This window comes from Cavia porcellus, unplaced genomic scaffold, assembly GCF_034190915.1.
Source record: "Cavia porcellus strain 051 isolate PalLab524CR breed Dunkin Hartley unplaced genomic scaffold, mCavPor4.1 scaffold_136, whole genome shotgun sequence".
Taxonomy (NCBI): domain Eukaryota; kingdom Metazoa; phylum Chordata; class Mammalia; order Rodentia; family Caviidae; genus Cavia; species Cavia porcellus.
Window position 1 is genome coordinate 151,881 of NW_026947619.1, and position 14,104 is coordinate 165,984.

At 43.6% G+C, this 14,104-nt stretch overlaps 1 long non-coding RNA gene across 1 annotated transcript in view; it reads left to right on the plus strand.

Annotated features, from left to right (window-relative positions):
* The window catches only part of LOC134475148 (uncharacterized), a 166,057-nt gene that overhangs the window by 131,944 nt on the left and 20,009 nt on the right, over window positions 1–14,104 (plus strand). The window contains exon 14 of the long non-coding RNA XR_010046110.1: window positions 12,950–13,125. This is a non-coding gene — a long non-coding RNA (uncharacterized LOC134475148). The remainder of the gene's footprint in view (window positions 1–12,949; window positions 13,126–14,104) is intronic.

Here is a 14,104-nt window from a genome sequence, read left to right on the forward strand (position 1 = left end):
TTCCTTTGGCTTGAAGTTGTATTTTCTGGCTGCTACCTGGCAAAGTTGAATCTCCTGAAGGACTGTCATTTCCTGGGGCAAGAGGGGCAGGCAGCATACTGAGAGGGCTTGCACTGGCAATGAGGTGGGGGCCTTGCCCAGAGAAGGGAGAGTTAAGGACTGGTCTACAGGGCTTTCTGTTTAGTAGTCCCCTCTGCTTCTCTATCTCTTCCAAACCCAAGCTGTTGTGAGTTGGGTTGAAACAGCCCCATGTCCAGGTAGTTACACATGTTTCCAGTGTCTTAGGCACATACTCCATCAGGATGGTTTTCATCTTTTCTGTGCAAAAACCCCTCCTACTAAAACCAAGATGCAGAGGGCTGGGGCTAAAGAGTGTTCAGCCCATGGGGTCTCTGAATTCTGCCTCCCTCCCTCCAGGAACTGTAGGACACAGTGGCTTACTTTCTTTTTTTTCTCAAAGTTCATCAAATTATCCTGCAAAAAAGATAGCAGATATTCATGAGAAGGACTGGAACGTGAATAGCCCATCCCTACCTGTGGCCATTGTGCATTGTGCCTAGGCCCATGGGGGTCAAGAGTGCATAGAAATGGATGAGGACCCAGGTCAGGTTTGGGCTCTGGAGAGGACATACATGAGAGCTGAGGCTGAGGGACTTAAACCCAAAAACCTGTTGAGAGCAGACTGGAAAACTAGGGCCTAAGAAAGGAAAGAATACTAGCCATATGGACTTTGGGGAACCTATATCTCTACCCTCCCTTGCTCATCAGCTGAGGGAGAGACTGAGTTCAGCTCAGCCAAGGCCCTATGCAGCTTTGTGGCAGGGCAGCTTCAGGGTTTGGATAAGAGAGACTCAGGGTCATTTCAGAGGGTCCTTCACTCATGGGCATGATGGACTTGGTGCCAACAGCACACAGGGCCAGGTGTAAGGATCTGACAAGAGTAGGTTAGCTGGGGACTAAGGGTTAATGCCAGGAGCCTTTTGTTTCAAGTCCAATGATCCTGTTCCCACACTTGATACCCCAAGGATCACTCACATCCACATACTCCTCCATCGCAGTGTCCAGCATCACCAAGTCAGTCAGGAATGTGCCAAGGAAGGGGACCAGGCCCTGTGCCATTGGGAGGTAGTGATGATGAGTCCCCACTCCCAGGTCCCACTCGAGGCCTATAAGGTCCCCTGACATTTGATGCACCTCTCTCCTGTCCCTCTCTGGGACACTCACCTACTTTCCTTCAATTCTCTCACTTCTGACTCTTTTCTTATGACATTAAATATCCCTAATAACCTCCATGGCAATTGTTTTTCTTCTTGGATACCAAAACTAGGGTGTTTGCAAAAGACATATTCTGAAGCCTTTTGTAGTTTTGACCTTGGGACAGGGCCTTACTAAAGCACTGAGTTGCCAGGCTGGGCTTGAAGATGTGATCCTTCTACCCCATCTTCCCAGAGTGCCATGAATAACGTCACAGCCCACCATGCATAGATTAAGTGGTAAAAATTGACTTGTATCCCATGGGCCCATATCTGCTCTAAGCAAAGACCCTCTGGGGCTTGGCTCAGGCTGGATGGTCTGGAGGGTCTCCTGCCCTGAGAGCCCTCACACCCACCCTAGCACAGCTCACTCACCTTCTTCTTCTTCCACTGCCTCATCTGGGCTCTCTGAGGGTTGGTCTCCAGGGTGGCCTTCTTGGAGAGCCCCACCTGCCAGGGTCAGGCAGGGTTAGTGACATTTTTCTCTCTTTACAGCCCTGTCCCTCCAAGCAATGCCCTACAGGCCAGTCTCCGGTCAGCTGGTAAAACATCTGTTACCCTCTCAGTCTACTTCTAGATTCAATCCCAGCTTCCATGACTGCTTGGAAAGTCACCCTGGGCATGTGGCCTGGAAATTCTAAACCTGCTCCCCCGTCTCAACATACACCTGCCTCATAGCCTCTCAAAGCACTCAGCTTGTATAATTATCATTGCTCTTAATGTCACCTTTCTGAGGAGGATCCAGGAGGAAGCACATGAACTTGCACTCATTGCCACAGTGTGCTCCCTGCACTAAGCTCTCAAGTTTCCTCTCTCCAAATGAGGAGTCAGGTTCAAGCAGGCCAGTGACTTTCCCAGGACACTATGAGGGCAGCCAGCTGTTCCTGCCAGCTCAAATAAAATCTCAGCTGCTTTTACCATATATTCCAGCAGCACCCCTAATCACCATCCTATCCTCTGAGCTCCTGGAGTGTGTCCAGGTACCCTGCCATGCCCATGCAGAGTGGAAGAGTCAGTGACCTATCATGTGTGAGAAACTCCTTCCTGGCCCAGGCCCCTCAACCTATGGACAAACATCTAGATCAGAGGTGACATCCAACTTCATCTGGTCCTAGGAATCTGCCAAGGGAGATCTTCTGACACGGTCTCTGAACATCCATTTAGAATGTGGTCTCCTCAAGTGTCATCTATGAAGGACAGGGCAAGGAATTCCCTGGGAAGTAGAGTCTGAGCTCTGCTCACTAAGGATCCGCTATTGAATATGTGAGACCTCAAGTTATTTCTCAGTCATCAGGAGTCAGTGCTGCTGCCAGCTGGGCTCTGAAGTAGAAATCTGAAGACCCATCAGTTCAAGCACAGGGGCAGAGAGAGAAACGACAGCACACCCATGAATCAGTCCCAGCTGCACCCAGTGGGACATGAGCTAAGCTTCCCTTTGTCCACTCATTTCCTAGCATGGCAGCCAGCGACTTGCTGATTCTACCAGTCCACCAACCCTTCCTGCTCACTTAGCCTTTCTGAGAGCCCAGAAGCTTACCAAAACTAGAATTTCATGTGCCCAAAGCCTCCAGCCTCACCAAGGACAAATCGAGCTGCCTTCCTGTGATTCCCAAAGATACAACTGGAATTTCTCAAATTATCAATGAGGAAAAGACAAAGAAATGATAAAACAAATGAGAAATCCATATCTGCCCCCGAACCTCTTCCAAAATTGCTCCTTTCTCTCTTTGAAATGCTTTTAGCCCAGATCCCCTTCTCTACCTTAATAAGCAGATTCCTGTTCTCTGCAGTGTCTTTTGTGCACAGGTCTGTGAAAAGTTTTGATGTTTTCCTGTTTGAGAGAGAAACCATAAGGAGGAACTGCAGAATAACAGCAGGCATGTGAGTTCAAATTCTTTTCACTTGAGAACCAAAGGAAACCAACTACCTGGATGTGCATTTCTAACTAAGTTAATATAAAACCTATGCAAGCCCAAGGACTGGGATAGGAGCTCTCATTTGATCATCCTGTCCCTCACATTTTAGCTGACCATAGAGTTGTCTGTTTTGACAGTTATGGTTTCAACTGGACAAAGAGTTCAACTGCTGCTTAGTGATCACTTGAAGAAAGACTTTTTATGAACAATTGTGCATTACATTAAGGAACTTGAATCCTGAGAAGGAAACCCTAGCATCAAAGCAGAGAGGGTTAGATATCCCACTTACAAGGTGACTCCTACCCTTAGTGCCCCAGATCTTTCCAGGGCCATGCAGAGGGCAGAAGGTAGATCTAGTCTACCGTATCTGTCACTTATCTACTGCGGTTTCCTTATGAAGATTGGCAGACCCACCTGGACACTTCTCCCCACGTCTCGCTCAAACGATGTATGGGTGCAGTCTGCAGAGCAGAGATGATGGCATGCAGTGAGGAGAAGTTCCTCAGTTTCAGACACTCCTAGGAAGGCAAACAACACAGTCATTTCATGTGGGCTTGGGGCAGCTGGAGATCAGCCTGTTGCAGTTTCAGCTGTGTCATATGGTTTAACCCTTCTCAGTGAGACGATGCCCAGGGTTCCCCACAAGCAACTAACTGAGTGCCAGAATGAAAGTCACTAGGGCTCAAGTTACATAACTGTCATTGGTAACAATTTTAGTGAAAGTCAAAGAAGAAGCTGAGATAGGATGATCACACCCTTCATGCCACATGACATGTGAGTCTAGATCAGGCAGGACCCATGTCAGGCAGGACCAAAGGATTGTACATCTCAGAAAAATCTTTTAAACCTAAGATCTGTTGAATGAGGGGCAGATCGTAGATCTCCAGAGAAATTGTCAGTGCCCTGTCACAGCTTACCCTGGCCACCTTTATCCAGTGCTCCACGGTTTTGGCTCTGTCTATGGCCCGCATGCCAGGGACACCAAGGCAGGTGGTGATGACACAGTTGGCCACCTGGTTAAACTGGGCGATGGTGGCCCGAACGGTGGGTGCCAGGTGTTCATTTCCCTTTTTATTTCGCTGTGTCCAGATGGAGCCCAGGCAGTCACAGGGCACTACCTTCTTGAACAGCTCCTGTGGACAAATGTCACATGGGCCTAGTCAACCCCAGCTAGAATTGGCAGTTTCAGCTGGTGACAGGCAGGTGGCTGAGGTCTGAGTTAGACATCATGAGCTCGAGATAAGGACAGAGTTTTGTTCTCTCCCCACTTTTGGAGGCCAACTGAGGAAGACCCAGGACCCAGCAATGATGCAAAAATGAGTTCGAATTCCTCCTTGACCATCCTCAAATTTCCAGCAATAGAAGGTTGTCAGTCCTGTTAGTTCTGAGATTATTTTTTCTTTTCCTAAACTCGTCTGCCCTCTGCTCCTATGTTCACTTGAATGCAAATTTCCTGTGACAACTATGACTAGAGGATGTGTCTGGCTGTCTGATGTAGAAGGTAGTGTACTTCAAATGCCTGCCAAGTGGTAATTGTGGCCATGTGTTCTGGGAAGATGGCTATGTGATGCATACCCCTACGTACATCTGTGTGAACACCCTATTTTGTCATGAGGGCCTGATCTCTGTCCTGCTTCCATTTTTCCAGTCTTAGTTGGACTTCACAATCACTTTGTGAAGCTGCTGTCCTCAGGGCCTCATCTCCATTGCCTTCATCCACATGAGGACAGGAGTAGCTTAGGGGCTAAGGATCAGTAAGGCGTCACAGAACATAGGACATGGAACTGTGGTCTCTCATCGATCCATGTAATCTGGTCAAGGAAAGGTTTGACTGAGATGAGCATGCAGGAGAAGAGGCTGCCCCTACCCTGCCCACTGAGCTCAGCTGCTCACCGCATCCATCCGCGTCAGTTGTTGAGCTACTTTCTTAGGAGAGAGGGCTAAGAGCACCTCCTGCATGGACCTGTCCTCCATTTCAGAAGACAGGCAGGAGGGCTCTACAGCTGGCTTCTGTTGCTCTGCTCTCTCCAGCAGAGGCTTTGACTCTACTGCTGGCTCTGTCTGCAAAGCAGGTTCATGTCGCGGGTGACATGGAGCAGGAGCTAGAAGGGGGAAAGCTTAGCAAGTTAGTCACCTATCAAATGCATAAAAGACACAGCTACTCTTTTGGGAATTCCAATGCCCAGTTGAAACCCATTTACAGTCTTCCAGACTGTGTTGTTTGTGCCTCACCATCTGTTAAAGCAGGCTCCAGGTGTGCTCCACGTGACTTTGCCTGCATGCAGACCTCTGAAACTGTGAGTTTCGGAATGTACGGTGGATGGTACCATTCGGGCCAGTTTTCAAACATGGAAGAAATTGTGCTGGGGAGAAATGAATGAGCAGGAGTCAGAGGCTCAGAGTTGCCTGTTACCCTGTCTCTCCAAGACAAGCTTGTGTTTTGCCTGGTCCTGTCTCTCTGCCTTGAGGAAAGCCCAACCCACCCCCCAGCCCCCTGTGAATGTCCTAGCATTGCTGAGTCTGCCTACAAAGGCAAATTCTAATCCTATGAGTCTCTACTTCATTACAATCATTCTTTCCGAAAGAAACAGTTGCAAAATTCCATGGATTTGATCTCCCAGGTTTGGGCTTCAAGCAAATTTGACAGCAGTCTGTGCATCCCAACTCCATCCTGGCCCCTGGTTGCTCTGAGTAGGGATGGACATGTTGACATGGCGATCCAGAAGAAATGAAAGCTGTTTATTCAAGATGAGCCTCCTAGGTACTGGCATTGAAGCTCATTTTCCACTCTCCTATTAAAGGACTCTAACAATTCCACCTACAGCACTATCTGACTCTTACTTCTGACAAGAAAAACCCAAAACCATGTCTCTACCATAGAATCAAAAAATATACCAGGGACTAGGGATTTAGCTCAGCCGCATAAGCGCCTGCCTTGCAAGTAGGCAGTCGTGAGTTCGATCTCAGGTGCCGATATATTTATATATATACCAGCACCAGGATTCTGTCACTGTCTCTATTACCAAAGTCCTCATATCCATCACTCATTTCTCACCACTCCCTCTGTTCTGAAATTCTTCCCAGTCCTGAGCTGTGTGTTGCAGCCTCTATATTATTGTGTGCAAACAGTAAAATTTGAGCTCAGCAATGGTTTTCTTTGATCCCAGCATTATGCTCTGTGTGCAGAAATGTCACTGGGTAATGTAACTGTTATATAGATGCAGGTTGAGTGAACGAAATCGCTATGTAACTTCTTTTGTATCAGTCATGCTTGGAGGCTCCCCTTTCTGCACCCAGTGGTCCCTTGTTTATTGTGTATCAGGAGAAACACAAGCTAGAAAAAGCCATAAATGTACTTCAGACGTGGAAATCCTGCCTGCTGTTACAAGTTTTTATGCATATTAATGGACATGGGATATGAGGCAGAGAACCTCTTCTCTGGAGACACAGAAAAATACAAACATGAATGAGGACAGCTTGTCCAGCACCCTTTCAGCAGGCCAAGGTAGACGGCACTGGCCTAACACATATTATGGTATGTATCCATACAAAAACCCTGTGAGGTTTGCTCCTTTCCTTTCCTAGTTTTCAGAGGAGCATAGAGAGGAGAGCTGCAGTTGCATTCCCGAAACAGTATGTGATGGTGTGTGTACTGTGCCTTGGCGGGTGCACTCACCTCCCGAAGAGCTTGTGCACAGAGTATGGAACGATGTCAAAGTCCCAGGAGGAGCAAAGAAAGTTGGTAAAGTATGAAATGGGTCTAATTAGGCTTGATGGTACCAAAAACCCAACCAACTTCTCCCATTGTTCTGACTGGAGAGTCTGCGCCCTGCAGGTCACTGCTTCCTTCAAAGTAGACTCAATGTTACCCTGGAGAAAACAAGGAGAAACATATAGCCAGGAGCAACAGCATGAGTCACCAGAAGATTGGGATCCAGAGTTCGGACAAGAAAGACTCAAACATTTATGTTTGTGAATGCAGCGGTGGTGGCGTGGGTGTGTGTTTCCATAGTGAAAACGATTCAAATATTTTCACTCAAAATTCAGAGTTAGGACCAGGGAATGCTAAACAAGTTGTGTCTTTAAGGTAGTCTCTGCTGTGGTTCAGCAGCCCCGGCCTTTATTGATAACTTACATGAAGAGCGTTGTCCAAAATATCCCTACTGTGGAGAGGAGAAAGTAAAAGGTTCTGTATGACAAGTGACTGTTGAGTGGCACACGTGTCAGGACTGAGAATCACCCATAGTGAGTAATGTGTAGACTTCCTCCTAAAATACTTGGAATGTGGGCTGCTGTTGATATAGACTGGAAGGTTCTGGAGTAACCAACTTCCCTCCACATTGATAAGGATGGTGCATGGGACAAAATTCTGGAAAAACTTTTTAACTGAAGCAGTACAGCTGGTTTGCCCTAGATTAGTTTAAGGGGAGCCCTGAGGATCAGTACTGCAACCTTATTTCCCTTCAAAGACACAGAGATTTTGAGATGCAGGGTGGCCTCTGAAGAAACCTTTCTGGGAAGCACTTTGACATGCAGTTTCTGGAACTGTTGTTAAAACTGCCACTTGTGTCATTGTATGTGACAGTGCTGGACACTAAACACCACCTACTAGGACACACAGAGTCACGTCCTGCTCACTGCACATGATTGAGAAGTGCCATCTGATCCACTCATGGTAAAAAATTAGCTTCTGCCAGAATTTACCTTTCTTAATGGAATATTGTGCAGCCATGGGAGGCCACATCTGATATCTGCTATGGCTACAGGCATAGGTTTTTATTTTCTTTTTTTGGTACTGGGAATTGAGTGACATGTTCTTGATGTGACACTATTGAGAAATGTGCAGAGCAGCTTAGCAAAGTTTATATTTTTGTGAGTGTACATAACTCATTTGTTTGTGGAACCCTCCTGGTAAGAGTTTGGATGTGTAGAAGGCCCAGAAAGGTATTGGAGTTGATTGCACATGGGATACTTGGAGCAGTTAAGTAAACACTACATCAAACCAAGTTGTCCATATCTTGATTTAGAGGGAAATGATTCAGAACATACTTGCTCTGATTCTACAAATGCATGATATGAAACTTTATACCTATTTAAGTGAACAAGGGTTATAAGGAAGACCAGATTCCTTTGGCAATGGGACTACAGGTCATTTCTATGGTCAAGCCCTAAGCCATGACCCGGGGAAGTTATCTTTCTTTGATCTTAGTGCTGGTCAGCATGAGTTCTCACCTGTACAGACCCTTGTGTGCTCACTTGCACCCTAGACCAGCACTGGCCACTGTTGGAGTTTTCATGCTCCTGCTCTGGGTTGATGGAGACCGAGTTGCCACATGGTGTGCTGATGATCTGCACAGAGCTCTGCCAAGAGAGTACCTGACATTTGAGCCACAAGTTATCATTCACTCCTCCTGGCCATCCCCACACAGCGCCCTCATAGAAAAATCTCTCCACGTTAGGCGGCATAGGGCGGTATATGTATAATCTTGAGACAGAGAGGTGCGAGAGGACAGCTTGAATCAGTTGATTAACCTCCCATCAGATAAACTGATCCCCAATAATCCCGTAACTATAGACCTTCGATGCCTGTCATACTTCCAACCATGAAGTAGGAAATAGGAAGTGGACAGGTCAAAGTTGGGACACTTTAAATCTCCCCCTGTTTGGGTCAACCCCTGCACATCCCCCCAAATCCATTGGTGAATGACTGCCCTTAAGAGGCTGGCATTGGCATGGGGTTATCTCTCTTACTTGTCGGCTCCTCCTGAACATTAGCTTGAAACATCCACAGTGAGGTGGGAACCAAGATCTGAAAAGGCTCTGGTTCCTGTGCCTTTTGCGGCTAGAACTTTGGAAACCAGGAAAACAGCAAAAGCTCATCTTCTACTCTTGAATGTCTCCCTCCAAGTGATCAGGGCAGGAGATAGATTCAAAAGTGTGGAGGCTTGGTTACCAGAGTTCCAAGCCTTGTTGGGTTCTATCACCGAGGTCATGAGGTCATTTCTTCAAAATTCCATTACAGTTAGGATGAGGAAGGGGATGAATGTTAGGGTGAGGGAACAAGATGGCGTTTGGGTTGAGGTTTGTTGGGATGTAGTGGAGGTTTAACATGAGATTTGCACTGTGTTATGGCTGAGAATGAGAGATGAAGTGTTAGAAATTAGGTTCCAGGTTTTTGAAAAGTATTTCCTTCTTAGTACATCCTTGCAGTAGCTGTAGTTACACACAGTGGGGAGTAGGTGCACATTCACCGTAGAGTTGTTTTGTAATCCCCTTCCCTCTTCCTCTTCTAAATCCCTTTTGCTTGATTTCATTAATGTTATTAAACTCATCTCATGCATAAAACACACAGTGCTCACATTCACTTAGCAGATTAAATTCCTGCACATGGCATATCTTTATTCTCTTTATTTTCCGTTATGTGTAGATAGTACATTTTCTTTACACAGTCACCAGTGGATACACAGATGGCTTCCTTGATTTTGCTCTTAAGACCATGCTGCTATAAACCTTGGCTCTTTCTGTTACTCAGGATTTGGGTAGGGATTAGCATTGTAATTGAGTTTAGGGTTTGGGTTTAGGGAGATAAAGATCTAAGGGGGATGTGGGACATTTTCTTGTTATTGAGAATAAATAAGCAACAGTCCCAATTTATGAGGAGATGTTTATTTGAGCTAATGGTTTTTTAAGGGTTCAGTTTTGTTTGGGGGAATAAGTAAAGGAGGTGTATGGTGCAGAGTCAGCTTTGGGATTGGAATGAGGGCTAGCTTAGGCCCACGTTTAGGGCTACAGTAAGTGCTAAAGGTATTAAATATAGTGTTAGGGGCAGTGGTTAGTGGTTAGGATTAGATTTCAAAAACAGAGTTCGGGTTCAGATTAGGAATTAGGGCAGGTTTTAGTGATTAGTCTTGGGGATCAGTGTGAGTTTCCAGTTGGGAGTTAAGGTTAGGGTTACATTTATGATTAATACTGCAGGATACAGGTCCAGTTGGGATAATATCAGTGTCAGAGCTGGGGTCATATTTAGGGTTCAAGTTAGGGTTAAGGTAAAGTTTAGTGTTTAGGTTTTGACATTGGTTGAGTTTAATCTGTGTTTATAGAAGCAGAGTTAGGGATAGGATGAATGGTGGAGGACTATGGTTAGTTTTCATCTCTTTTGTTTTAGAGTGAGGGGTGGGATTAGGAATCAGAGTGGGTGATGTTGTCAGTGTTATTGTAGGGTATTGTCAGTGTTAGGGTAGGGGAGCATGAGTAATAGGTTTGGGGTTACTGCTCATTTATGCTTAGCTCATTGCTTAGTTTTAGTGTTATAGTCAGAGTCTTAGGGTTATAAAGTTAGGGTTAGTGTTATGTTAGAGTTAGGATTATTTTCTAATAGGATGAATCTTTGGGGAGGGTTAGTTCCTGATAATTGTTGGGTTATATATAGGGGTCGGTGTACTGGGAAGATGAGGTTTATGCAGAAAAAGAACAGATGTGAAAAACAACAACAACAACAAAATGAAACCATAAAAACAAAGAATTTTCCTGGATGTAAAGGATGTAGCATTCAGTTAAGGACATTATCCAACTGGATAGAAGAGCCATTCCAAGCCAAGTACTTTCTAAAAGAGATGAACTTCATATGTACATGAAAATTTAAAAACAGTAAATCAATGTGGAAACATTCCAAAAAGGAGTAAGAATCACAATGCAAATACCATAATTAGAAGTGCTGTAACGGCTGTATTGATATCAGTTGAAACAGAGTTAAAGAGAAAGACTGTGAGCATACGAAGTATTACATTTAGTAAAGAAGATCCACAGATATCAGTGGGTAAGATGTGCCACTTGATTCGAGGAAAAATGTGATATCATGTAGGAGAGCAACTCAATAAATGAAAAGCCTTTTTGGTAGCTAGATATTATTATGGAAAATGTCCTACATCTGTACTCCTGAGATAATATTGAAGCCTGCACAAATATTTTAGGAAAATATTCTTTTTGTCCTGTATGTTTTAAGAGTACTTTTGTACTGTATATAAAGGAAGCTCTAGAGGCAGAAATAGTTTACAGAATGAAAAGTACCATAATAATTTAAAGATGAAACGAGCAAAACTCTGAAAATTTAAACCTTTTTCAGAAATACACATTTGCAAAAAAATGAGGTATGAGCAGCAGTGTGCAGAAAATGGTAGTGGTGAGCTTTTCTGTTGTGTCTTCTAGGACTTGGGCAGTAAGGAAGGTGCTATTGTTAAGTGACTCAGAGAAGCAGATATCAAGGAAAACAGTAAAACATGAGTAAGCACAAGGTTTCCCATAGCAGGAGGAGAGAGCCCCCCACCTGCTGGAGAATCCAACCCTTTCAGTTGGTTCAATTTTATGAGTGGAATGAGGTTTTGGGAAAGTTATTTTCCACTTAGATCAAACCTTGAAAACTGCTAAGATGTAGTCTTAAAAATCTGTGAGAATTTAAAGAATGTGATGGATGCCTGTGCTTTAGAGGACATAATGAAATGGGAACTAATTCACCCCCGTGACCATCTCAGTGATGGCATCAGGAATTTGAGCACATTATCATTGGTATCCAAACCATATAGCATGATTTATTTGTTACACATTGCAGAACCTGCAATCAGGTAGCAGTGAGCCTGTGGAAAACCATCTGAGTTTACCTGATCATGGTTTTCCTTTAGATAAGGTGATGTTTGTTTAAGCCATTCAGATACAGTGATATTATCTATGATTGCAACTATGGGAGTGTCATGGTAGGGAAGTGAAATGTTCCATAAAACTAAAGGTTTTGTTGAGAGTCGATGGGGTTTTTGGAAAATGATCAGATAATCAAGGCAGCAAGAATAGGTGGATGTCATTATAGGCAGGTGATGGATAAAGGCAATAGCCTTATTGGGTCATGGGGGTGAACATGAGGCATATATGTGTTCCCCGAATTTTTCCTGTCTGACTCCTGGACTCTTCTTTGGTGCCTGGTTGCCATGCTGAGACACTTTCCTCTTCCTGGCCTTTTCTGCTCTTTCTGACTTCCTGCAGGTCTAAAGTGAGAAAAGGTAGGCCATGGACTGCAACCTGTGGATTGTGAACCAAAATAAGCTTTTTGTCTTTCAAATTGTTTATGTCAGGTTCTCACACAACTAGTGACATTTTAAAATCTAAGGAAATTTTATGCAATTTGTACTTGTGAAAAATAATAGCATTTTATTTTTTAACTTGAATTAGAAATATTATTACAGATATTTAATAGAGTGACACTCTATTTATATTTAGATTAATCTATCTTTTATTCATGTTAGCATTAAATTGTGTTTATACCTTTGAAAATGACTGTATGCATGTTTTTCAATGAATTCTAGTTTTATGCAGCTCACTCAGTTTTCTCATATAAGACATAACTATCACATGTAATTCTTGTTGATTTATGTTTTCATCAGTAAAATATTCTATAAATATGCAGAAATTTTTGCAAATCTTTCTAACATACTACCCAATATCTTATTTTTTCATTTTGTTTTGACCTTTTTGTTAATTCATTTAGCAATAAAATATTCTCTCATTTGGATGAATGCATAAACCTGTTAGAAGTTTTTATAATAGGGTTAGTTCTTCTTTAGTTCATCCATGTGTATACAGATCTGGGTTTGGGTTACTACTGAGGGCAGTAAATCGGTGTCACTGGAAACATTTAAATCAGAGCTAAACAACCAGGCCATTGGGATTTTATATGTAGAAGTAAATGAGGATTTTGTTCAGGGTGATTCTCAAAGATCCTTCTCCTGCCCACAGTTCTGGTGAATGTGATGGCTGTGTGGCTTCTCCAGGTGTCCATGCACTGTAGAAGAAGAGCTGAGCTTCCTAGGAATGCTGCGTTCCGCTTCTCCAAAGACCCCACTGTTCTGCTGTCATTCATCATATGCTATCAGGTGTTGGTTGGAGCTGGTTGGGCATTTATCCAGGTATTGGTGAGTAAGAGTGGTTTTGAGTGCTCCTTCTACTTGTGTAAAACATATAAACATAAATGTAGATCATGTAAACAATTAATTATCATATGTCAGGAGAGAGAAGAAAATGAATGACTCAGAGATCTCAAAGTGTAATACATTTTATGCACCAGTAGAAGATGTAAAACGTTCATTGCAGAGGGGCAGAAATATAAGAATAGGGAATGAAAAAGTAATTTTTAAAAGACCAAGGATAACTCAGCATTTATTATATTGTATAATTCATCTAGTTATTTAAATGCATTACATAAATTCATTCTCTCAGCAACTCTGAAAAGCCGCTATGCATCATTAACTCTTTCTTACATCTGAAAACAACACTGGATATGTAGTAAGTTCCATGAAGTCAACAGCCATTGAGTAGCAGACCTGGGTCTGACTTACAGGGTCCATTTCACTTTGTTGCCTTCTGCATATATTTGATTTGGTAAAAGGAAATTCAAATTTCATGCAATTTTCTTTTTCCCATTCTGTCTGTTATGGCCAGGGAAATAGCCTTTTAGTTTCTCTGATCTTTGAAGGCTTGGAAGTGAACAATGTAGATATTTCTTAGGTAATTCTGTTGCATAACTGAGCAGCTATAGCTCAACTCAGTCCACAATTAAGAGTCATGGATCCACTAGGGAGGGAAAGAGAAAGCACTGTACAACTCAGGGGTTACACAGCAGGAGCATATGTGTGTGTCTTTTCATTGGTTGGATGAATATGTACTGAATTGCACGAGTGAGTGTAATCAGTGTAAACAAACAAAGTCAAACCCAGACAAAACAAAACCCAAGGAAACAGCATCTGCTCCCTAAACTTCCAGAGAGAAAAGGTGCATCTGCCTAAATTGGTTTACTGCTTGTTTTTTTCTTAGGGTTGCAGCCATTTGTCAAAGATATTCCCCTAAATCCAGGGATTTAAAAGTGGTGAAAGTCTTGTATCTTGGTTTGAATTT